Source organism: Macaca nemestrina, chromosome 12 (assembly GCF_043159975.1).
Source record: "Macaca nemestrina isolate mMacNem1 chromosome 12, mMacNem.hap1, whole genome shotgun sequence".
NCBI lineage: Eukaryota > Metazoa > Chordata > Mammalia > Primates > Cercopithecidae > Macaca > Macaca nemestrina.
In genome coordinates this window covers 20,546,084-20,570,783 of record NC_092136.1, presented here as the reverse complement: position 1 = coordinate 20,570,783, position 24,700 = coordinate 20,546,084, and the positions used below count along the sequence as shown (strand labels likewise).

Genomic DNA, 24,700 nt, shown 5'->3' with positions numbered 1-24,700 from the left:
GAACCACTTCAGTGCATAGGAATGGTTTGCAGACTTTGAGCCATCTGAGGGCAGATTTCCATCCTTTTTGTACCCAGCCCACAGCCTGTGGCCTGGAACATATTAATGCTAAAAATATTTGTTAGATGAGTGAGTTACTCAATCCATCATTTCCCAGCTGGCCTCCAAGGCCAGGGCTGTGACCTGGCCCAGTTCCTCCCTGGCCTTCTCCCAGCCCTCTTTCATGTCCTACTCCCCGCCCCCCAGCAGGCTGGATTCCCTGAACTTGCCTGGATTCATTCCATTTCTCTGCCTGGCTCATTTGATTGTGTCCTAGAACACTCTCCCCTCATTTTCACATGCCCAAGTCCTACCCACTCATCAAGATCCAGTTCCAATGTCCCCTCCTACATGCAGCCCTCCCTTCCTCTCTTCCCTCCAGGTGCTCAGAGCACATGACCTGGGCCTCTCTTATGGCAGGGGCCATGGTGGGCCTCCTGTATTGTTCTCCACGCCTATGCTAGAATCCCTGTATACACTCAGAGCAGCTTTAGGGCAGAAATCTGGGTATGATTCCACAGTCTTCAGGACAGGCCTATCCCAGAGGGAGGTCTCCATGAAGACTTAATAGAATAAGGAAGGAAGAGAGGGAGGGGAGGTGAGAATAGACATTTATGGGCTGGACATGTGTGTCGGCCAGGGGGTGAGGGAGGCTTGAATTGCTTTAGCTTCTGCTGCATAAGACATTCCTCCATCAGCTCTGCCACTCCCTGCTTGGGTGTGCCCACGATGTGGTTCTGGTTTTCTGAGCCCTATCTATACCTTACACCAAACCTGACATTAACATCAGAAATCCTGATTTTCTTCTTTCGCTAAAACTGACTGTGACTTCAGCCTCACTGTTTCTGCCTAGTCACAGAAATATATGGATGGATGGATGGATGGATGGATGGATGGATGGATGGATGGATGGATGGATGGATGGATGGATAGATGGATGGACAGAAGAACAGATGGATGGCTGAATGGATGGACAGATGGATGGATGGATGGATGGATGAATGGATGGATGGAGAATTGGTTGGATGGATGGAGTGAATGACCAAGTTAATGACTAAGAGGAAGTCATCCAAGAACTATGAATGATGGTGATGGGCTATCAGAATTTGGTGAACCTCAGTCAAATTCTGGCTATGTGTTCATTTATTCACCTGGCATTAATGGAGCACCTGCCATGTGTGAAACATTACGGTAGACCCCAGGAATCTAAATGTGGTCCCTGTCCCCATACAGCTTATAGTCTAGTGAAGGAGTCAGACAAAAAACTGAGGAATTACCAAGATAATATAATGGGATAAAAACTATGACAGAGAACACGTGTGAAGCTGCTCGGAGCATCACTCATTCCACAGCATCTGGGAAGGCTTCCCGGAAGAAGCAACATCTAAACTGTGAAAGGCAGGACTGATGAGTACAGGGTAGGGAGTGTGAGTGAGGCTGGCAGAGGGAACAGTGTGTGCAAAGGCAAGGAGCAAAGTTCAATCAGGGGCATGGAGCACTGGGGGCAGTAGATGAATCAGAAGAGGAAGACAGGAGCCAGATCTTTCAGGCCCTTGTGGGCTCCAAAGGAGTTCAGGCTCTGTCCTAAAGCAGGAGGAATCCCTTGCAAGGTGTCAAACAGGGAGAGATCCGACCACGAACGCAGGAAGGCTATTAATTGGAAAATGTGTATCAAAATTTCTTCTGCTCATGCAGAAAGATTATTTTCTTCTGGTGTTTTCCCATAAATAACACTGTGCTACATCTATAAATCACCTGGGAAATTTAAAAGCAGGAAACCTTGTACTGCTTTTCTTGGTGATGTAAAACCAAGAAAAAGAAAACAGAATTAACCTCCTAGCCTGAAATGTATCGTTTCTCATTGACCAAGTTGAAATTGTCCTATTTCCTTTTTCACTAAAAATGACTCCATTTCATATTTATAACCCATAAGTTTAAAAGTTCAGAAATCAAAGCTCATGTCTGTTAAAATAATACCATGCTTCACTGAAAACAAAAACAAAAACAAAAACAGAATGCCAAAGTTTGTTCTTTGGGTTAAATAATACATTTTCTAGCATGGCTACATCTCAGAAACAGTTCTTAAGTGTTCACAATAGCTATAAGGAGCCTATTGGAGGGGGTATAGTTCACATGGTAAATAAATAACCACGTCAAATAGCTTAGGGAAACACAGTTTTAAAATTACCGTTTGAATTTCTGATGTGGCTACAAAAGTAAACAGAAAAAGAGAAGAAATCACTGTTTAAAGGTATAGCAGATTCCTCTCCAAAGGAAACCTACAACTACCTATTCCGCAGCTTGCAGACTTCATTCATTCCGCAGGATGATGTAAATAACCATCGGGCGTGTGGGAGGGGCCGGTGCATCCTTCAATTACCTGTGGATAGGGAAAGCATGGTCAGGAAGTAGCATTCACACCTGGAAAGCAACAAGTCCCTAGAAAAGCCAAAGAAAGGGGGGCCTAGGCAGAAGGAACAGCAGGTGCCAAGGCTCAGAGGCAGGAAAAGACTTAATAGAAATAAAAACAAATAAGCAGGTTGGCATTCCCACGGTTGTCCCTGATTTGCTGTGGGAATGTCCGCCTGCCGTGTGCTTCTCATGTTCCCTGTCTGGGCCTTGTGTCTTCTTCCCGAAGTGGAAGGAGGGTCCCAAGGCTTTTTATAAGCCCTCTCCTCGCCTGATTTTCTGGTTCCTCTGTCCCCCATCCCTGGACTCCTCCCAGCCCTCTCCCCTCTCTCGCCTGCCCTCCTGCAGCAGATGCCCTGGCTGTTGGGGAGATGAAGTTAGCTGCAGGCACATACATTTTTTAAAAACCCAGCCATTTAAGGAAACCATGCTTCTAAACAAACACTCAAAGGCCCCCACCTCTTGTCCCTAAGGGAGGCAGCACCAGGGCCAGGTCAGGAATTCCGGGCGTGTGGGGAGGGCCCTGAATGGAGCGGAAGGCAAGTTGCCGATACAGACCTCCTCCCCTCAGAGGGCCTTGCGCCAGTCCTGAGAACCAGCCCTGACTCCTACAGGATCCCAGGGCTTCTTTGCTGGTCCCAGGTCAATGGGGTCCAGTAAAAGGGCCAACGTCATTCCCTGGGCATCTGGTAAGAACATGGCATCTTTTTTTTTTTTTTAACTTTTTTTTTTTTTTTTACTTCTTTTTTTCTTTTTTTAGAGACAGGGTCTCGTTCTGTCACCCAGGCTGGAGCATAGTGGTGCAATCATGGCTCACCATAGCGTCCACCTTCCAAGCTCAAGTGATCCTCCCACCTCAGCTTCCTGAGTAGCTGAGACTATAAGCATGTGCCACCATGCCTGCCTAATTTTTTTTTTTTTTTTGGTAGAGATGGGGTCTCGTTATGTTGCCCAGGCTGGTTTTGAATTCCTGGGCTCAAGTGAACATCTCACCTTGGCCTCCCAAAGTGCTGGGATTATAGGCGTGAGCCACTGTGCCCAGCCTATTTTTACTTTTTACTGTGAAACATACATATAAAATAACGTATATAACATATGCACATTTAAAAGACTATGTTAAATCATAAAATAATGATAAATGAAGGCTTGTATAAGCCAGCCTAAGAAACCCAGCCTAAGAAACCTTCCCAATGCTTTCCAAGCCCATGCTTGCCCTGCCCCTGTGGCTGCCCCGTATCCCCCTGCCCAGATTAACCACTGAGTTCCATCCTGTGCTACGGAAGCCCACGGCCCAGAGACCCAGGAACATGCTTGTAGTAAGAAAATGGGAGGTTTCGAAAGCTTGTCGCTGCAAGGGAGTGCACAGCCCGGGGAAACCTCGGCGGTGTCTCAGGGAAGGGATCTGGAAAGCCCCTGAGGAGATCTAGGCTTGGCTGGATGATTCCAAGGGAAACCAGGAAAGCAAGCCCAGTTCTGGACTGAGTGCCTGGGTACTTAATAATTTTGATCATGGAGGCAAGAGGGTTAAAACCACACTGGCGTTGTCTCTGGTGAGCAAGTCACTCTCATTCAGAAAGGCAGTGGAAAAGAAGGGGTGTTTCACCAGTGCTTACTCACTGGTGGGGTCTCACAGTTGGCCTGGTCTGTGTCTATGAGTGTGGTTTGTGGTTTCTTGGAAATGTTATCTACGTGAGCACAATTTGTCATTACTCACTGTTAATCATTGTGTTGCTTTTCTCTATAGTTCGCATGTATAGTATGTATCTTGTAGATTTACGTGTGGCTAAATGATATGCTGCTTGTCATCACCACCACTACCCCTCCACTGCCACTACCACAACCCCACCACCTCCGCTGCTGCCACCATCACCACGACAGCTACGCCCTCACACCCACAGAAGCGGCGGTGTGGGAGGCCACATGTGCTCTAGCTGTTAAATGTGTGGGGTGTGTATCTGTGTATGCCGGCGTGGCTGTGGGGGGAGGGAGAGAGGCTATTTAGAGAGTTTCAGGCTGAGCAGCACTGAGGAACCAAGAAGTTGGCTGCAAAGATCTGGGCCTACTGCAAAGATCATTGAGTACCTCCTGCAGTCCCAGTCTCTCTCTCCTTACTCCTGGATCTCTCTGAAGATGAGGGCTGAGTGACCAAATAAACATGGATCAAGGGCCAGAAAGTAGCATCAGGCTCAGAGCTGGAATCAGGGCTGGCACTGTGAGGCCCCGACAGCAGGAGCCTCTGGTCCACCTTGTTCCAGCTGTCTTGAGGACCATCTCTCCCGGCAGCATATCGTGTGGCTTCACACAACTCTGCCTCTCTGAGCCTTGGTTTCTTCATCTATAAAATGGGAATAAGAGTAAACCACCTCAATGCACTGTGGGAGGCTTTAAGTAAATTGAAGTGCTGTGCAAGTGGCTAGCATGCAGTTGCAGCCCAATGAATGTGAGTCCCTTGTCCTGCTCTGGGGGTGGGCTGGAATCACAGGGTAGTGGGTGGCAGGTAGCAGGAAGTGAGACGATGGGGTGCCATGACCTCTCCTAACACGTGATGCTGGACAGGAAACGGGAGGCTTCCGGGAAGGGCCTGGGACAGATGCAACCTGCCGCCCGCCCCGAATGTCCTCTGCCCAGTGCTGTTCCAGCTGCATGGAGGGACCCCAGAGTGGGGCATAGACTGGGAGGGGGTGGGGGAGGCTGAGAGAGCAGGAGAAGGACGTGAGTCATGGTGGGGAACAGGAGAAAAGGCAGGAAGGAAGAACATGTAGGAAGAAAAGAGGGACAGAGGGATACAACGGGAGGGAAGAGGAGAGGAGGGGAGAGGAGAAGGGAAGGGAGAGGAGGGGAGGGCAGGGGAGGGGAGGGGAGGGCAGGGAAGGGGAGGGGAGGACTGAAGGGAGGAAGTAGAAGGAGCAAAAAATGGGAGGGAGGAAAGGAGGAAAGAAGGAAGGAAGGAAGAAAGGAAAAGAGGGAGGGAGGAAGGGAAGGAGGGAAGGAATTAAAGGAAGGGAGGGAGGGAAGGGAGGGAGGGAGGAGGGAGAGAAGGAAGGAAGGGAGGAGGGAGGGAAGGAAAGGAGGAGAGAAGGAAGGAAGGAAGGAAGGGAAAGAAGAAAGGGAGGAAAGGAAGGGAGGGAGATGAGGAGACACTGGCAGCTCAGTACCTGGCAGAAGGAGATAAACAGAGTCGGGGGCCACCACTGCCCTTGTCCAGCCACCAGCACAGGCATGGGGGCAGGGAACTGGGCCGACTGGCTTTGCCAACTGCTTAACAATGCCCTTCCCCCACCTGCCACCACAGTGGGATCCTGCCAACGTGCCACCCTGTCTGCTGGGAACAACAGGGAGCTGTCTGAAGCTGTGTCACTGGCTGCCTCCCCCAAAAGAAGGTGACAGTGATGTCTCCCTGCCATGGGCCTCAGAGCCAGCTGCCAGCCCTGCAAAGCCGTGGGGACAGGAACCTACAGCTGGGCCTCCCTCTGTAACGGCTCCCCCTTGGAACCCCTCCACACCCACCCTCCTTTTATTTCCTCCAGCCCTCAGCTCCCTCAGCCTGATCTCCCCAGGAGTCCCCTGACATTTGGCCCTGCTCCCGCTGCTACCTGCTGATCATGTTGGGGACAGGAGATGGGAAAGGGCAGTAGAGACAGCGCTGGGGAGTCAGGATGTGGGGTTTCAGTCCTGCCTTTGTCACAGTGTCACAGATGGCCAGCCATCTCTCATCATCTATTCTCCCCTCTTCCTGACGAATGCACCCCTAATTTGGGGTCAGGCACATGGCAGCTGAGAGTAGAGACCACATTTCCCAGCCTCCTCTGCAATTACATGTCACTATGTGACAAAGTTCTGACCAACGCAATAGAATTGCAATCCCTGGGACATGTCCTCTTGGGGAAAGGCATTCTCTTTTTAATCCTTCTGCTTTCTGCTCTGGAATGCAGATTATGATGGCTGCAGATATGATGGCTACAGCTGGGGCAGTCATTTCAGGTCACAAGTTTGAAGATGGCAGAGCCAATTGCATCCCTGATGATCACGGAGTGCCAGGCCTGCCTGAGATGCTCACCTCTCTTCCTTTACCAGAGAGAAAAATTAAATTGTTTAAGCTGCTAATGTGGGGGCTCCTCAAAACACTCGCACTTGCTGCTCCCTCTGACTGGAATACTCTTCCTCCGGATGTTTATTTAGGCCTCTGCTTATTGTCATCTTCTCAGAAAAGCCCGCACTGACCTTCCTGTCTAACATTGCCACCCTCCACTTCTCACTGTCAAGTGGAAAACTCTTTATAGCACACCCTGATAGCTCCATTTTCTTGTTTGGTACTGGCTTCTTTCTCTTTCTGACTTCTGCCAGTAAAATGTAAGATCCATGAGAGCAGGCACCTGCCATGTTCACTCCCAGATCACTAGGACTCGGAATAGCACCTGGCACATAGTAAGTGCTCAATAAATCCTTGGTGAATAAATATATGTGGAAATGAAAGGACTAGAAGTGAATTGACATTTATTGAGCACCTACTGTGTGCAGGCAATGTGCTGGATGCTTTAGGTAAACCGTTTCATTCACACATCTTAACATTTTTAGGTACAAATTGTTACTCTCATTTTTTCACATCTAAAAACTGAAGTCGTGAGATTATAGGTGACATAATCTCAGATCCCAGAGATCTAAGCAGGTGGGGGGGGGTGGGGGGCCAGGTAGGGTGCTGAGATATAAGCTCAGGTGCCTTGAATCAAGCCCAATGGGTTTTCATTATTCTGGCCAGGCTCTCTGAAGATAAAAGACATCCTCAGATGTTCCTAAAGCCTCCCATTCAGCTTATTCTCTCACCCACTTGCTAAGCAACTCCCCATAGCCTCCCAAGCAGCCTCTTCACTGGCTTTGATTTTTAGTGTCTCTCTGATTATTTCCTGAGGAGATTGTGCTAGAAGCCTGTGGAATCACAGAGGCACTGGGTAGTGTGAACAGAAATGCCTTTTCTACTCTGAAATGTGAGGACTGGCTCCTTCAGGAGGGAGAAGGGGATGCTGTCATTTCCAAGCACGGTATCTGCCAGGCCTGTTTCAGGAACTCCTGCCTGCTCATCTCACATGATCTTCATGCCAATCCTGGCAGGGAGGCAGCTGCGTGGCCATGCACCAGTCTCCTTGTTCCTCTGAGCCTCCTTTTTCTCATCTGGCAAATGGGGACAATGAGGCTACCAGCCTGGAAATGTGGCTGAGAGGTAAATGGGATGAAGATGGGGCCAGGGAACTTGGTTTTAAGGTTTAAATCAAGGACATTTCCTGCAGCTACATAGAAAGCACCTTTACGTCCATCCTGTAGGCAGCCCCTGTACCTCCAACTTCAGTATCCTGGTGAACTCAATGCGTCAATATCTCACAAGTTTGAAGATTCCCTTGCTCTCCTGAGTCCTCTCCCTTACTGGCCATGTGACCTTAAACAAGTCCTTCACCTGGCTAGCCTCAATTTCCTTGTATGTAAACTGAAGGCATTGGACTAGGTTTCCTTCCAGTCTGAAATTTGCGGGCTTCTCTATCAAAGGAAAGTCTGAGGAATAGTAGCCACCAGTTAGTGAGCATTTGTTATGTGCCAGTAGAATTGCCAGCACATTTACCTACATTGTCTAGTTTTGTTCTCACACAATCCTGTAGGAAAGCTTTCATCTCTCCCATTTAACAGGCGAGGACACTGAGGCTCAGGGGTGGAACAAACCACTCCAGATCACACAGGGGTAGTGGGATTCAAACTCGAGTGTCGTTCAGATGCTTAGACCATTTAACTCCATTGCACACACAGAATCAGCATTTATTTTCACCCCCATTTTTTTGGCCAGGCTTTTCCTGTTTAGCTCGTCCTTGAGGACAGGGCTATCGGGACACATCCAGGGCTTAGGAGCACCTGTAGGTGAGTCAAGCAGGTTACGGAAAGCATGGAGCCGACTTGTTGGCAACTGGGGCCACAGGCTGTGTTCCAGTCTCTTCAGTCCACATCTCTGGGTGATACAGTCATGTTTGGAGGTGCCTGCAGTGGCAGGAGGAAGTGGGGAGGGGGGAATATGACAGTTCTCCAAGGAATTTGGAAGGCAGGGGAAAGAGCTGCACAGGCACCGTCACGTCATTGGCAAAGGTGCCAAAGAAATGTCAGAACAAAATGTGCTGGCTGGGATTGGAGATGAAAAATCCATTCCTGTCTGCCCTGAAGCAAATCCCTTCACTTCCCAAGTTCCATCTCAGGAGGAGGAATTAATCACTTGACAGAGCTCTTCAGCACCATGGACAGTGCCCTAGCGGCACCTTCAGGGGGCCCACCCAGGCCTCAGAGTATCAGGCCCAGTGACTAGCATCACAGCTGATGGAAGGGATGTCCTCGCTCCCCTCATCCCCAGGGACTTATCATCTGGGGCCAGAAAGAAGACTGACATGCAAGGAAAACTCACACAGTGCTGGGTGCTCCTGCGTGCTAAGAAAGGACCCTCCAGCCAGTTTTGGCCTTGACATCCATTCCTGCATTTGGCCATCATTGAGCAGGGGATGTATGCCTGACTCTGCACCAGACACCAGGGAAGGAAGAGCACAAATGAATGGAGACTGTGCTTGCCCTCAAAAAGCTTGGGGTTAGTTGGGGAGACTGGAAACCAGTCATTACGAGATACAGCTTGACACAAATGAGGTCAATGAGGTTGCTACTAATGCTAGTTCCACTTTACAGGAGGGAAACCAGGCCAGGTGATCTGCCCCGGCTCACACAGCTATGAGGAGGCAGAGCTGGGATTTGCATCCATGTGGTCAGGTCCCAGGATCCATGATTTTAGCCACTACCATGACTATGGGGTGGTGGTGGGGAACAATTCAATTAAGTCTAGAAAGGGGCAATGGAGAATTCCTGGAAGGGGTGACACCCGGGTGAGGAAGTTGGGGGAGGTCGGAAAGAACAGCACTGTGAAGCCTGAGAATGTAGTGCTCCACAGTGAGTGCGGGAAAGGTCACACAGAGGATGTGGGAACAGCAGGGTGGGTGAAGGTGAGGCTAGAAGACCCCCAAGAGTGGGCTCTTGGGGAGTGTTGCACTAAGCAAGGGAGTTTGAGCTGGATTTTGCAGCTCTAAAGAGGCAACAAAGTGTTTCAAGCATCAAAACAAGGTAATCAGATTCTGGAAAATGGCTGATAGTGTGTGGAGGTGGACTGGAGAGGGATCATTGGCAGGAGGGATGTCCAGCCAGAGGGTTCCTGCAGGAAGCCAGCTGAGGGAGGGAGGCAAGGCTAGACTGGGGCAGGGGCAGCGGAGCAGCAGGAATGGCACACAACACCTGATGGCCTTGAAATTAAGATCACAGGTTCTGGGCTGGGTGTGGTGGCTCACGCCTGTAATCCTAGCACTTTGGGAGGTCAAGGTAGGCAGATTGGCTGAGCTCAGGAGTTCGAGAGCAGCCTGGGCAACATGGTGAAACCCCGTCTCTACTAAAAATACAGAAAATTAGTCAGGTGTGGCGATGTGTGCCTGTAGTCCCGGCTACTTGGGAGGCTGAGGCAGGAGAATTGCTTGAACCCAGGAGGCGGAGGTTGCAGTGAGCCAAGATCGTGCCACTGTATTCCAGCCTAGGTTACAGAGCGAGACGCCATCTCAAAAACATAAAAATAAAAATAAATAAATAAATAAATCACAGGCTCTGGCCCCACATCTCCTGGGTTCACAGCCAAAACCAGGAGTGAGGAAGCACCTGCCTTACACTGCCTTTTTTTTTTCACTTTTTTTATTTTTAATTTCTGTGGCTACGTAACAGGTGTGTATATGTATGGAGCACATGAGATGTTCTGATACAGGCATGTAATGTGCCATAATCACATCATGGAGACTGGGGTATCCATCCCCTCAAGCATTTATCCTTTGTGTTACAAACAATCCAATTACACTGTTTTCATTATTTTAAACTGTACAATTAAGTTATTATTGACTGTAGTCACCCTGTTGTGCTATCAAACAGTAGGTCTTATGCATTCTTTCTAGCTTACACTGCAAATTCTAAAGCTCATGCACTTTACTTGTGAGCTCTTCAGGCTCTGTCTCGGGACCCAGTTACTCTTAATTCACCCGCTGTTCTGACAGAGTTGTGGGTCTGACTCTCAAATTCACAGTGGATTAGAAGTAGAAAGTTTTATGGGATGGGAGAAGAATTGAGAGGCAGGTGCAGTGATAGCAGTGAGGGATGCTAGCTAACATCAGGAAACCAAAGATTTTTTATTTTTTTAAAGCATCATAAAACGGCATCATTTGGCAGATTCTGAATGCATCAACACATCCTACATTAATTACACTATTTAATAAAGTCGAGAACTCTATCACATTTCTAAAAATATTTCCATCCAAGGCTAAAATGAAATTTGAAAGTTTGAGTAATTAAGAGCAATCCCTCAGCCATACTGATTCGCTAATTGTCCCTAAAATCCGAGTGACTGAGACCTCCTTGTACCTTTCAGAACCTTGTCCTATCCATCTGAGTGACGGGGTGATCCTCACACTCACCTCATGAGAAAAAAATAGGCAGAGGGGCCACCCCATGTCATAGGTGAAGAAACTCATGCTCAGCCTTTCACAGCCTACCCAAATGACTCTTCATTTTCAGAGTCAGGCTAGGAGCCCAGATGTCCTGATTGGCAGCCCTGAACTCCCAGTCCTTCTGTCTGTCTCTCTCTTCTTTCCTCCCTCCCCTTCTCAAGCCACACCCACCCACTGGTTCTCATCATCATCATCTGCTGCTGCTGATTGGCTGGTGAGATCACCCTAAGCAGCAGCCCTCTCCTCCATAGGTCCATGGTATGCTGACATCACAGAGGTTATCTGCATATCTATCAGCCAATCAAGAACTTCCCACCCTCAACCGGGCAGTTCCTCTCTTTATGGAACTGAGGCTTCTCACTGGGACTGAGCTCATAAGCCACAACAGAAGCTGCCTTTTATTGAACATTTATTATGGGCCAGGCCTGTGCTATATATTTTGCACATTTTCTCTCATCGGATGTGTACAATAACCAGCTGAGGTAGGAACTGGGTTAGTCCCACTTCTCAGAGAAGAAACTTTCCAAGTTTAAATATTTGCCCAAGGTCATGGAGATAATAAGTAGCAGAGATGGAATCTTTGTCCAGGGATATCTAATCCAAATATTGGATTCTTAACCAACTCCAGAGTCTTCCAACAGAGGGACAAGTGTTGTGACTTTGTGTGTGTGTGTGTGTGTTGGAGGGTGGGGGGTGGGGGGCGGAGGGCAGGGATTAATAGGACTTTAGCCAGGGAAAGCAGCTTCTCCCTTTCCCCACACTTCTTGCACCCCAATCACCTTACTGGGCTGAGAATTGTGTCTGTTCCATCAGAGGAGGGAGCTACGGAGAACTTCCAGCTAGTAAGGGGGTGCTGTCAGGCTGTCAGGCTGCACAGCAGAGACGTGCCCAGTCCTTAGATCTGGGAGGTCTCCTTCAAGTGTCAAAAGAAGGTATCCAGCTGGGCACGGTGGCTCACACCTGTAATCCCAACACTTTGCGAGGCTGAGGTAAGCAGATCATGAGGTCAGGAGATCGAGACCATCCTGGCCAACATGGTGGAACCCTGTCTCTACTAAAAATACAAAAATTAGCTGGTCGTGGTGGTGTGCGCCTGTAGTCCCAGTTGCTCGGGAGGCTGAGGCAGGAGAATCACTTGAACCCAGGAGATGGAAGCTGCAGTGAGCCAAGATTGCGCTACTGCACTCCAGCCTGGGTGACAGAGCAATATTCTGTCTAAAAAAAAAAAAAGATGACAAAGAGGAAGGTGTTCAGGACTCAGAGCTAGAGGCTGAGCAGAGTCACAGCCTCTTTGCTGAAAGCCTGTGTGACCTGGGCCAATGAGTGTTTAATGATCCCCAAAGGCTCTTCATGTATTAGTTTCTGCAAAGCTGGCTTTCCCGGGGAGATGCTAGCTGGACACCGATGAGGGAAGACTATAACCCAGCCTTGCAGCCCTCCCTGGGGCCAGCATGAGGGGAAGCACCCCAGCTGGGGCCCCAAAACTGCCCTCTGAGATCCAGCCACTCCCAGGAAGGGAGTAGAAGAGCAACAACGTCCTTGTGCAAGCCCCCCTCACACTGTGCCACAGCCTCCTTCCCCCGTCACCCCAGTCCATTAGGTCCAGCCCCCCTCGCACCATGCCACGGCCTCCTTCCTCCCTACCATCCCAGTCCATTAGGTCCAGCCCCCCTCGCACCGCGCCACAGCCTCCTTCCTCCCTACCATCCCAGTCCATTAGGTCCAGCCCCCCTCGCACTGTGCCATAGCCTCCTTCCTCCCTACCATCCCAGTCCATTAGGTCCAGCCCCCCTCGCACCGTGCCACAGTCTCCTTCCCTACCATCCCAGTCCATTAGGTCCAGACGACCTGTAATGCACACCCCACGCCCCAAGCCCTGTGCTGGCCGCTCTGGTGGATGCTGGAAATGCCAGGCAAGCCTCTGGCCACAGAAAGTGGTGCCTGGCCCATCACACGGGGGCAGCCGAGGTAATCAGTTCAATGCCAGAGCAGGCAAGGAAGGCTTCCTGGGAATGGCAGCAATTGGGCTGGGCTTGCCAAGCTGATTAGTGTGAACTGGTCGACCAAGGAAGGGAGAGCAGGCCTGATGTACAGAAGAGCAGATGCAGGGAGACAGGCAGGACTGTTTACCCTGGAGGGGGAAGGCCCACTCACTGTGTGGGCAGGAAGCTGACTCAGAGAGTGTGACGAGAGTAACAGAGAACCCAAGTATCATTACTCCCAGCCCAGTGCTCATCTAATCGTGAGCCCTAGCCTTGCATTTTCATTCTCTTGTCTGGTCATCACTCGACAGTTGCCTCTGCCATGTCTACTGGACAGGACTCAGGATGGTCACCAGCAGCTTTCCCCTGCATCCCTCCCCAAAGCCCAGAAACCCTGACCACCCCGCCAGGCCGGCCTCCTTCCGGCCTTAGAGCCCAACCTGGACTCTGCAGTTGGTCCTTTGTTGCCATCTAGTGGTAGACATGTGAACCTACACTAAATGGGTGGATTGGTGAAGGAGGAAAAGTTGGAGGAGGAAGAGGAGGAAGATGAGAGGGAGATGAGGAAAGAGGAAGAGGAAGTAATTTGTATAGCCTATGTGGATCACCATGTACTTTGGTAGAGACAGAAAAATCTAGGCCCTACTGTTTTGCAGCTTTGTGACTTTGAGCAGTTCACAGTTCCTCCCTGAGCCTCAGTTTCACCATCTGTAAAACCAGGAAAAATAACCCAAACTTAAGTGTTAACCTTTGGCAGGGTATTGACCCAGAGGGAGCTTGAGGGGGACTTCGACGGTGTCAGAAATAATCTGTCTTGATGGTCACACAGTTTTAAAAAGTCATTGAGTTGTACACTTAAGGTTTGGGTGCTTTACTGTATATGTATAATATATACATTATATATAATACTATACATACAGTATATATAACATATTAATATATAATATATAACATATATTATATATAAATTATACCTCAACAAGGAAGGAAGCAATAACACTAATCTACCTTTAATGGTGAAGACTAAGTGAAATCATGTAAGATAGGGGCTTAGCTCAGGGCCTGGCACCAAGTAAGGATGCATTGAGGGCGATAGTTATCCCTGCTGTCACCCAGCACATTCAAATATAGCTGTGCTTTATTTTGCAATGACCCTGTAAGTTGACTTACTTTTTTATAGCTGAGGGATTGAGGCTTGGCGAAAACTTGCTCTAGATGATCTAATTCCGTGTCCTAGACTTTTTCACCTGGGCATAGACCTCAGGCTAGGATAGGCTGAGCAAGGTCCAAGGCAACAGAGCGGTGTGGGCAGGCTAGCCCTCAAGGGCCACTGCACCCGGCAAAGCACCAGACCAAAATGTTGTCCACTGGTTCCCAGGAGACCTGGCTCCTCCAGGTGATGAGGCACCAGAGGGGCTTCTCTCGAGAAAGCAGGCATCAGCTGGCCAGAAGGAGTAAGGGCAGAAGAAGGCAGCAGGGCAGCACAGGGCACAGAGCTGGACAGGCAGATCTGGGTCTGAATTCAGGCTCCTCTGGATAGAAGGAGGCAAACTGCTTCTCATCCATGGGGGTCGGGTTTCTCATCTGCAAAATGGGGACGAGGACACGTGTCCTTCCTGCTGCTCAAGGTTGCTGTGATAGCCGAGTGAGACCATGGAGTGAAGACTCTGGTCCTCCTACTGACCTTACAGAATGAGCAAGAGCTTCTCCATTTTGCAGATGAGGAAACTGAGGCACAGACACTGCAGACCCCACCCAGCTATGACCTATCTCCCACCTGGGACCTCAGCCCCAAGATGAGTCATGGCAGAAACACAGCCCAGAAAAGAGGAGCGAAGGTTTTGGGGGGAAGGTGTCCTAAAACTTGCCCAGAAACCTCAGTCCTGCAGATGACACAGAACCACCAATACGGCTGAAGGGACAGGGTGGGGCACATTAGAAAAGCAATAGGAATATCATCCCAGCTCTGAAGTTAATTCAGACCGGGGACTCAGAGTTAGGTCCTCGGTGCCTTGTGATGTCCAAGCAGTTTCCCAGGCCTCCTTCCTTCATGGAGCTCCTGGGACCATCTCCTCTTCCTGCATCCTGGACAGGGGTCATGTAATTCCACCCCATTTCCATCACGGGGCCAGTGGCCGCATGTCTTAGTCTGCTTGGGCAGCTATAACAAAAATACCATAATCTAGGTGGTTTACAAGGAGCAAATGTGTATTTCTTATGGTTCTGGGAGCTGGGAAGATCAAGGTGCCCCAGATTTGGTGTCTGGTGAAGATCCACTTTCTTACGTACAGATGGTACCTTCTTGCTGTATCTTCACAGGGTAGAAGGGATGAAAGGGCTCCCTCAGACCTATTTCACAAGGGCACTAATCCCAGTCAACTGTCCTCATGGCCTAATGCCTCCTCAATGCCCCACCTCCTAATACCATCACATCGGTGATTAGGTTTCAATATGGGAATTTGGGGCGCACACATTCAGACCATAGCACCCCATGACCTACCTGAGGCCACCCAGCTGGTCATAGCCACCAGGTGCTGCAAGAGCCTTGAGCTCATCTAGTGAGAATCCTCATCAGAGAGGGAAAGGGGCTTGTCTGAGGCTGCACAGCAGAGCCGGGACTGGAAGCTAGACCTCTGCACACCAGGCCTCAAGAGGAACCACAGGTGCTCAGGCCTTCTGAAAGCCACCTCATCCCTGTGAGAGGGCCTCAGCTTCCACTGCTACAGCTGACTCTGCAGCCCCTCCCTCCAGCCATGGTGACAGCAAAGCCGTGGAGGCAGCTGGGCCTCCCAGTCCAGGCCCCTCTGGGATGGCCCTTCCCAACAGCCTAGCGTGGCCCTGGCCCGCCACCTGGTGGCCACAGCAACAATTGCCAGGACGTAGCCTCAGGCTCTGATCCCACCTCCCTCTCCCTGGGGGCAGCCTCTGCTACAAGGCTGCTACAAGCTCTGCTACAAGAGCCCATGGCTCTTCCCAGAAGCCCTCTGCTCTGGTGGGCAGCATTTCTGAGACCCTTACAAAGTGCCTGGTGCTAAGCCCCAGGGCCACAGAGGCCTCTCCAGGGGTGAGGGTCACACATCTCTGAGACCGTGAAGTCATGCTGGACTGACCCTTCTAACATTATATCCTTTGGCACCGAGAGGGCTTTTACTCCACAAACTCAGATGTGCAAGAAATCATCCATTTTCACATTTGCTTTCAAATTTTCTCTCCAGTTCTTCCTCCTGGGCGCCCTCATGCCTGAACATCCCCCACCTGAGAGAGCACAGATGAGAGCAAGTGTTCGTGGCCCCAGAGGGAAGGAAAGGGCCTCAAGCCCAGGCTGGTCATGTCTATGGAGGTAGGAGGTCCCAAGCTCCTGTGCTCATAGGGGCTCAGCAGTTTACACCCCGCTTGGCAGTCCCAGCTTAGGGTGCAGGCTCCCTCGCAAGCCACACAGCCGTTCCCGTTGGAGGCCCTGCCACCTCTTGGGGTGCAGGGATTGGCTTCCTGTCACCCCCTGGTCCCACCACCCTCAACGCCCTTTATAGGTTGGGGTGATTTTGGCTTTCTCTGTTCTTTCTCTCACTAGCTAGATGTTCTAGTTACACTGCTATGCTACAAACCACTCCAAAACTGAGCACATAAAACAGCCATTTTATTATAATCATGGATTCTGTGGGTCAGAAATTTGGAAAGGGCATCATGGAGACAGTTTACCTCTGCCCATAATGCCTGGGGCGCCGGCTGGAAGATGAAGGCTGGGGTGACTTGACGGTGGCAGCAGGAACCCTCTGGTGGGCATCCTCATGTGCAGGTCTGAGGTTGACACGGGCTGTCACCTGGGACACTGACCCGTCTGCTCCACTCCACGTGGTCTTTCTGTGAGTTCTTCTCAGCACGGCAGCTGGGTTCTAAGAGTGGACGTCCCAGGAGAGCAAGGCAGAAGTGCATGGCATTTTCTAGATCTAGCCTCGGAAGTTACAGAGCGTCTTCTGCCATACTCTACTGGTCAAGGCAGTCACAAAGGTCTACCCAGTCAGAGGTGTGGGTGGGGGTGGCAGAGATCAGATTGAGCACTGAGTGAAAAAGCTCCCATGCAAACAGGGAGACCCCCCAGAACAAAGTCCAGACTTTGTGGGGAGGAGAAATGAAGCAGCTCTGTTAAAGCCAAAAGACAGAGAACTGCTTCTGTCTGTGAGTAGGGTTGGTTGGCCAGCGATACCTGGGCTTCTCAGGTCAGTATGGGGCTCCCTGAAGGCGCCCACCTGGTGTTTAGGAGGCCCAGGGGGCTCCGCAGAGCAAGGTAAGTACCAAGTTAGCACACCAGGGTCACCAGGTGGCCAGGACAGGTGAATATCTCGGGCAGGGTCTGATGGAAGCTCAAAGTCCAGGCACTCTGCTCAGCCCACTCCCGGGCTCCACACTGGTCTCCACCATCTGTGTGACCTGGGCCAATGACATCTCCGAGCTCCACTTTCTCACCTGCAAAACGGGGCTAATTATAGTTCAGTGAGTCATAGCCCATTTCAGGGGCAAGTTCTAAATCAGTAAGGCAAAAACTAGGTACACGCAAAACAACCCTTGAGAACCTCTTATGCTCCCCACCAGCATGGATACACATGGTTTTGTGTGTACAGTTCTGAAGATTGAGTCTGATGAATGCCAAATTTGGACAACTGATGAAGTAGAACAGAGGGGTGGGGGTGCAGAGGGAAAGCCAAGGGGGAGGTCTGGACTTCTCTGTACCATCTGCCTTTAAGAAAATGTCCATCTCTAGTTGAGTGGGGGACGGGGCAGGGATAGGGGTGGGGTTCCTCTAAGCCTGTCAGGTTTGCTGATTGGCTTTTCCATGTTGCTTTCACACCAATCCTCTACAGTGTTAAATGCACTGATAGATTTGCATGGCATTGCATAAATTAAGCTAATTAATATACATAAAGGCTCCAGCACAGTTCCTGGCACATAATAAGTGCTCAATAAATGTGGGCTGGATTTGTTTTTTTTTTCTTTTTTTTTGTTTTGAGACAGAGTCTCGCTCTGTCACCTAGGCTGGAGTGCAGTGGTGAGATCTCAACTCACTGCAACCTCCATCTCCAGAGTACAAGCGATTCTCATGTCTCAGCCTCCCAAGTAGCTGGGACTACAGGTCTACACCACCATGCCTGGCTAACGTATTTTGTGTGTGTGTTTTGTATTTTTAGTAGAGACAGGGCCTCACCATGTTGACTAGGCTGGTCTCAAACTCCTGGCCTTGGCCTCCCAAAGTGCTGGGATTATAAGCATGAGCCACTGCACCCCGCCCTGGATTTGTCTTAATCTCACTTGATCAGACCCATGCACGAGGCTCGTTTTCAGCCAGTGCTGCCGTCCTGGTTGTTAAAATATCAGCATGTGTCCACTCCAGTTGGTAAATACCTGCTGTCTAATTCCCCATGAGTGTGACCCGCTGCCCCGCTGCCCTGGCCTTTTACGTGGGATCCCCATGTCTCCCCACGAGGCAGCAACTTGAGGGGTAGCTTTGGTCCAACCGGGCCCCTGGGACCTGCTCAGGTACCAGGCCAGACCTGTTCTGATTGGTTGGTCCCATGAGCTTCTGGGGTTAAATATTTCAAAGATCCCTCCTGCCCATGTGCCCACCACTCTGTGAAAAGCTGGCAGCAGCAGCCAGGCACTGCCTCCTGCACTCTTGGCTGGCATTTCCTGCTGGGGCCCACGGATCCTTTGCTCAGCCTGGGCTCTGGCTCCTGCCCTTGGACAGGATTCCAGAGGCAGGTGTGCTCTCACGGTGGGGGCCTCACTCCCGAGTGAGGACGAGCTGCCTCCTTGCAGGGAATGTGGTGCCTGGAGGCAGCAGGGGCCTCTCAGTGGCAGCTGTCTTTGAAGTCCTTGGATCCATCTCTCCCCAGCCCTGCCTGTAGCTATGTGGGGACCCAGGCCCAGTGCCACTCAGACTTTCTCAGCCTGCCCCTGAAATACCCACTAATGCCAACCAAGAATTAACAAATGCACCCGCAGGCCAGGCAGCCTGCCTGAAGCAGCTGACACAAGTGTGAAATTTCTTTGAAGTCTTGGGTTTTATCTCAAAAAATACACGCAGATTCTGCATTCTGCTCCAGAACGTTTCCATTTTTGTTTAAATCTAAAAATAGGGCTTTAAATGACTTCCAGTGAAGAGAGTCGCCTCTCCAGGAAGATGCCAGGGCATAGCCTGTGAGACTGTCAACACCCCTGGCTCCCTGCCACGGGCCTCTGGACACTCAAAGCTGGAAACCGAAAAACGTTGTCCCCGCCTCTCAGGAAAGGTCGAGTCTGACTTTTCACCACCTCTGACCTGTGCTTAGGCGCCCTCTTTGGGTCACCTTCTATTTCTGTCCCTCTGAAACTGCAGTTGGCCCTGACCCAGAGTGGTGAGGAGTGGCGGTCTCTTGCTACTGCAGGTAGGACGCAGGCTTGGCAATGCCAGTGGCCATGGTTCCACCCACCCCTGCCTTGAAAGGAAAACAGCACAGCTCAAGAAAAGGGACACCCAGAGACAGCAGCGGCCTGACAACATCACTCACTCTTAACCTAGCATCACCTTGGATGTCACAGGGGTGTGTGCCCAGAAATTCCTCATGTTGTCCCTAAGCATGGTGAGACCCTGTCTCTACCATGCACAGATGAAAGAGTCCTAATTAATCAACCCTCCCTAGAGAGGAGACTGCTTGGAGGAGTCCTGCTCATTCTCAAAATATTCGGAGGCTATCTTGGGGAGGAGGGAGAGTATCTGTTCTCTCTGGCTCCGCTGGGCCAGAACCAAGCCTGAGATGTGGGAGATGGAACAAGGCAGATTTAGGATGGTGGGAGGAAGTGCTTTCTGAGTCAGATCTTTCCAGGGAAAGCAGGGCCTGCTTCTCAGGTAGTGAGCTCCCTGTCCCTAGGGGTATGTAAGTGTAAGCTGATGACCTTCTGGTAGCAAAAGGGTGGAAAGACTGAGGTACTAGATGGGGAAGGGTGGCCTTTTGCCTCTAAAATTCCTTCCCTTTCTGAGTCTCTGGTTCCATGATACTCTCTAAGCCCTGTTCAGGGATGTTTCCTCTGCATTCCAGTGTCCAGGGTTGCTCACAGTCACCAGTCCTTTCAAAGGTGGAGGCACTGCAGCCGTGGGCAGGTGGGCATCTGTGCCCTGCGCCACCTGCTGGTAGCATAGATGTGGTTATCAGCCCTCTCCGCACGTCAGGATTCCGACTAGGAAAACTCAGTGACCCAAAGTGACCTTCATCCAAACCTCTCCTTTATTTCTGTAGTTTATACACTTTGCATGCAAACGCCCCTGGGAGGGACAGTACCTATACCTTCGGCAATGCTAAGCTTCACACAAAGAATTTTTCATCTCCTTTCTTGGGTGGGGGGCAGCTTTTATTTTTCTTCCAAGAACGACTAGTCCTCATGCAGACCCAAGAAGTGGCAGCTAAAATTCGGAGTCAGAAAAATGAAAGCCCTGAGTACAATGCCCTTATGGAGATCTGGCTTGCCCACATGTCACCCCCAACCCTGATTGAAATCACGAGGAAAATGTAAAACAGGCGTGGGGGTGAAAGGTGGGGGATTTAGATAGCATTACAATTTTTCTGAAGGGTCAGGTAGGAGTTTGAGGAATTTCTTCTAAGCCAGTCACTGGTGGGGCCAGGTAGGAGAAAGACCCTGAAATCAACATGCAGCCGGACCCAATCATCTATGAGCTGGAACTGCCAAGGAGCTCTCCTCCGACCTGGGGGCTAAAGTGCCCAGAAGGAAGACAGGCCGCTGCCGCTCTGGCCTCCCTGGTGCAACAGCCTCACCAAACAAAGCCCCTTCAGGAGTGTCCTGGACCGGTGGCCACCAATTGCAAGGCCTCGCTTGCTCTATACAAGTGGTGCAGGACATAAACCAGGTGCCGGGTGCGAGGAGCTTCACACCCATTCCGTCACCCATTTGTAAAGGTATTACTTCAGTTGTCCAGCAGATGGCAGTAAAGTGTCCCAAACAAGAGGTGCCTTTCTTTGAGTTGCCCAGAAACCACTGGTTCGGCTCCTGGGTGGCAGAAATCTTGGAGAAGACAATCAGTTCCCCAGATTGCAATCTAAGAGTCAGATTCCCCCCCCCCTTTTTTTTCTATTTCCATAACTTTATTTTTAATAAAAGGTTTATAGTTTTCGACGTCCAGTGGTTCCCCAGGACTTACCATAAAACTCAGCTGACGCCTCTCCATCTCATCTCACCAGCTCTCTGGGACAGGTGACCACTTGCAACTCTGGGAGGTGTTTCTTCTGTTTTTAAATCTTCATAATTCTAGTTCTTGATTTCACCATTTTCGACACCATCTTTGACTTACTGGGATGGAAGATGAAGATTTATCTTTCTTACAATCCACCCCTACCCTGTCCCCCCACCACTTCCCCTCCCCTCTCTCTCCCAGCATAATTCTCTCCCTATTTTTGGTTAAATCAGTGTTCTTGATATTTACTCGTCTTCTTTGCCGTCTCTGGACTCACGGGGTGCCCTCTGTGCCACACGGCATTCCACCCAACATTGCTTCGGACCAAGGAACTCATTTCACATTGATAGGACAACAGGGACCTTGGGCCTGTGGAAATCGCTAGTGTTATCATGGACTCTCTCTCATCCGGAAGCAGTTGGCCTAACTGAATGGTGGAACGGCCATGTGAACACTCAGTTAAGGTTCTGCTTGAGAGACAATGGCCTGAAAGGTTAAAGTTCTGTCTTACAGAATGAAGAATATGCTTTGATGCGGCGATCAGTAGAAGGTATGGTTCGTCCCACATCCACAATAACAGGGCCCCAAATCAGGGATTGGGAGTGGCTTTCCTCTCTATTACACCTAATAACCACATGCACTCGAACCCTCTGGGCTCTGTTGATTTGAAAGGTTTTGTTCCCTAGGGAGAAATGCTTCCATCGTGGAACACAACCAGGGGCCCACTGAGTTGGTCCATGAAACTGGACACTATGGGTGCCTCCTGCCACTCAACTGGCAACATAGGAGGAAGTCATTCCACTGTGTGGCACATTTGATCCTGGTGATCAAATCAGGCTGATACTGTACAATGGGAAGACTATGTCTAAAACCCAGAAGACTTTCTGGGAGTACCTCTTTTTTAACTTTAATTTTTAATAGTTTTTGGGGTACAGGTGGTTTTCGATTACATGGATAACTTCTTTAGCAGTGATTTCGGAGATTTTAGTGCACCTGTCACTCAAGGAGTGTACACTGTACCCCAATATGTAGTCTTTTATCCCTTCCCCCCAACCTTCCCCCCCAGTCCCCAAAGTCCCTTCTATCATTCTAATGCCTTTGCATCCTCATAGCTTAGCTCCCACTTATAAATGAGAACATACAATATTATATTTGGCTTTCCATTCCCAAGTTATTTCACTTAGAATAATGGCGTCCAGCTCCAACCAAGTTGCTGCAAAATACATTATTTCATTTTTATGGCTAATATTCCATGGTGTATATATAACACATTTTCTTATCCACTGGTTGGTTGATGGGCAGTTAGGTTGGCTCCATAACTTTGCAATTGTGAACTGTGAGGCTATAAATGGGTGTACAGGTGTTTTTTTCATATAATGATGTATTTTTCTTTGGGTAGACACCCAAAGTGGTAGTAGTGGGATTGCTAGATCAAATGGTAGTTCTACTTTTAGCTCTTTAAGGAATCTCCATACTGTTTTCCATAGTGGTTGCACTAATTTGCATTCTCACCAGCAGCGTAAAAGTGTTCCCTTTTCACCACATCCATGCCAACAACTATTGTTTTTTGACTTTTTGATGATGACCTTACTCTTCTTGGAAGAGTAAGGTGGTATCTCATTGTGGTTTTGATTTGCATTTCCCTGATGATTAGTAATGTCGAACATTTTTTCATAAGTTTGTTGGCTCTTTGTATATATTCCTTTGAGAACTGTGTGTTTATATCCTTTGCCCACTTTTTGATGGGATTATTTGTGTGTTTTTTTTTTTCTTGCTAATTTGAGTGTCTTGCAGATTTTGGATATGAGTCCTTTGTCAGAGGCATAGTTTATGAATATTTTCTCCCACTCTGTGGGTTGTCTGTTTACTCTGCTGATTATTTCTTTTGCTGTGCAGAAGCTTTTTAGTTTCATTAGGTCCCATTCGTTTATTTTTTGTTTTTGTTGCATTTGCTTTTGGGGTCTTAGTCATGAATTCTTTGCCTAAGTCAATGTCCAGAAGAGTTTTTCTGATGTTATCTTTTAGAGATTTTATGGTTTCAGGTCTTGGATTTAAGTCTTTGATCCATCATTAATTGATTTTTGTATAAGGTAAGAAATGGGAATCCAGTTTCATTCTTCTACATGTGGCTTGCCAGTTTTCTCAGCACCATTTATTGAATAGGGTGTCTTGTCCCCAATTTATGTTTTTGTATGCTTTGTCAAAGAGCAGTTGGCTGTACTTATTTGGCTTTATTTCTGGGTTCTCTATTCTGTTCCATTGGTCTACATGCATGTTTTTATACCAGTACCATGCTGTTTTGATAACTATAGCCTTATAGTATAGTTTGAAGTCGAGTAATGTGATGTTTCCAGATTTTTTTTTTTTTTTTTTTTTTTTTGCTTAGTATTGCTTTGGTTATACAGGCTTTTTTGGGGTTCCACATGTATTTTAGGATTGTTTTTTCTAGTTCTGTGAAGAATGATGATGGTATTTTGCATTGAATCTGATGCATTGATGGAATTTCATTGAATCTGTAGATTGCTTTGGGCAGTGTGGTCATTTTCACAATATTGATTCTTCCCATCCATGAACATGGGATGTGTTTCCATTTGTTTGTGTTATCTATGATTTCTTTCAGCAATGTTTTGTAATTTTCCTTGTAGAGATCTTTCACCTCCTTGGTTAAGTATATTCCTAAATTATTTATTATTTTGCAGGTGTTGTAAAACGGAGTGAGTTCATGATTGAATTTCAGTTTGGTTGTTGTTGGTGTATAGGAGTGCTACTGATTTGTGTTTTTTCCACAAAAATTCACATTGATTTTTGTATCCTGAGGCTGTGCTGAATTTGTTTATCAGATCTAGGAGCTTTTTAGATGAGTCTTTAGAGTTTTCTAGGTATACAATCATATCATCAGTGAATGGTGAAAGTTTGACTTCCTCTTTTTCAATCTGGATGCCTTTTATTTCTTCCTCTTGTCTGGTTGCTCTGGTCAGGATTTCCAATACTATGTTGAATAGAAGTGGTGAAAGTGGGCATCCTTGTCTTGGCCCAATTCTCAGGAGAAGTGCAATAGAACCACTCATATGTCAAAGATGTTAGAATTAGCACAGGGAATTTAAAGCACACTTTATAAATATGCTCAAGGACTTAAAGGACAAAAATGTTTATAATGAATGAACAGAGAGAAAATCACAGCAAAGAAGTGGAAACTCTAAATAAGAACCAAATAGAAATTCTAGATTTGAAAAGTACCATATATGAAATTTTAAAAATTCACTGGATATGCATAACAACAAACAAACTGGCAGAAGTGTCAATGTACTTGAAGCTTGATAAATAGAAATTATCTAATCTGAAGTGGAAAATGTTTGAAATAAACTAAACAGGGTCTCAGAAATCTGTAAGACAATATTAGTTTCCTTAATATATATCATTAAAGTCTTAGAAGGAGAGAAAATTGATATCAGAGAATAAAAATTATTTGATAAACTACTGGCTGAAAATGTCCCAAACTTGGTGAA

At 48.6% G+C, this 24,700-nt stretch overlaps 2 long non-coding RNA genes across 2 annotated transcripts; one reads left to right on the top strand and one right to left on the bottom strand.

Moving 5' to 3' along the window:
- Positions 1–2,199: 2,199 nt before the first annotated feature.
- Positions 2,200–11,131, bottom strand: LOC139357461 (uncharacterized). The gene is made up of 3 exons (XR_011610611.1): positions 10,962–11,131; positions 4,531–4,783; positions 2,200–2,419 (listed from the first exon to the last, which is right to left on the bottom strand). It is a non-coding gene; the product is annotated as an uncharacterized lncRNA (long non-coding RNA).
- Positions 11,132–11,326: 195 nt separating this feature from the next.
- Positions 11,327–19,304, top strand: LOC105471633 (uncharacterized). The gene is made up of 3 exons (XR_981298.3): positions 11,327–11,476; positions 16,192–16,316; positions 19,108–19,304. It is a non-coding gene; the product is annotated as an uncharacterized lncRNA (long non-coding RNA).
- Positions 19,305–24,700: the final 5,396 nt, after the last annotated feature.